Source organism: Triticum dicoccoides, chromosome 3A (genome assembly GCF_002162155.2).
Source record: "Triticum dicoccoides isolate Atlit2015 ecotype Zavitan chromosome 3A, WEW_v2.0, whole genome shotgun sequence".
In the NCBI taxonomy this organism is placed as follows: Eukaryota; Viridiplantae; Streptophyta; class Magnoliopsida; order Poales; family Poaceae; genus Triticum; species Triticum dicoccoides.
Window position 1 is genome coordinate 479,894,047 of NC_041384.1, and position 1,337 is coordinate 479,895,383.

Consider the following 1,337-nt stretch of genomic DNA (forward strand, 5'->3'; position numbering starts at 1 on the left):
GGAGGAGGAGGAAGGGGCGGTGGGAGGAGGGCTACCGGCGGAGGAGGGAGGAGGGGCAGCCGGAGGCAGAGGGAGGAGGGTGTGGTGGGAGGAGGAGGGAGGAGGGCGTGGTGGGAGGAGGAGGGAGGGAAGGAGAGATTACCTCGGTGGAGGACGGACGACAGCGACGGAGGCGGCGGACGACGGGTATCGGCGCGGGCAAGAGTGACTCAGAGGGAGAGTGAGTGAGAGAGGGTCGGCCGCGTGGGGAGGATAAGGTAGGGTTAGTAGTAGTGCGGGTTTGAGAAAAGCGCTACGGCTAAGGAGAATAGCAGTAGCGCTGGGCGAGGATACGCGCTACTCCTAAGTTGGGCTAGCCATGTGCGCCCAGTTCAAACATAGCAGTAGCGCTTTTGCTAGTACGCGCTACTGCTAAAGTTATAGCAGTAGCGCGGTTTATTTATACGCGCTGCTACTAAGTAGCAGTAGCGCGTGATTTTGTCCAGCGCTACTGCTAAGATGCTGTGTATAAGGTTTTCCCTAGTAGTGACATGTTATCTTGACAAAAGTAGTCTTCGCCTGCAAAAGCCTCTGGTCGTGACGCCGTGGTGGGCTCGGCGATGACCTCCATCCTCCCGTCCTGGCGGTCTTGGTCTCGTTGCATGAGAATGGAAACCTTTGGCTGATTCCTCGGGACCCCGCGTCTGCGCTTGCTTCTTTAGCACCAAAGAGGAAATTGTTGCGTTGTGCCCGTTGGCGCCCGCCTGGCCTTGGTCGTCATGGCTCACGTCATCCGAACCTCGCGAGGTGAGGCTTGCATAGAAATCTCCGCTCCTCACACTACAAAAAATACACTTCCGTGATGATACGTGTTTGTCATAGTAGGTCGCTTTTTTTGTCATGCATATACATCCATGACAAATTTATGACAAAATCAAGATAGTCATACCTGTGCTGTCGTAGAAGTGTTCCATGACATTACCAAAATTATCATCATGGAAGTGTCCACTTCCATGACGATAAATCGCGCGTCACAGAAGTGCTTTCATCAAGGGTGACCGACACGTGGCATCCACCGTAACGGAACGCCGTTAAGCTATCGGGTCAGGTTTTGGATCCGATAACCCGTTAACAGCCCCAACCAATGGGGATTTTCCACGTGTAAAATCATCATTGGCTAGAGGAAACACGTGTCGGCTCATCGTCGGGACAGATGTCATCCACTCACTGGACAGAAGGCGCCTATGATACATCGACACATGGCATGGCCCAACAAGTTTAAATGGGCCGGCCCAACTAAAGGCCCACAAGATTTTGCGGACCATAATGGGCCAGCCCAGCTAAAGGCCCACGAGATT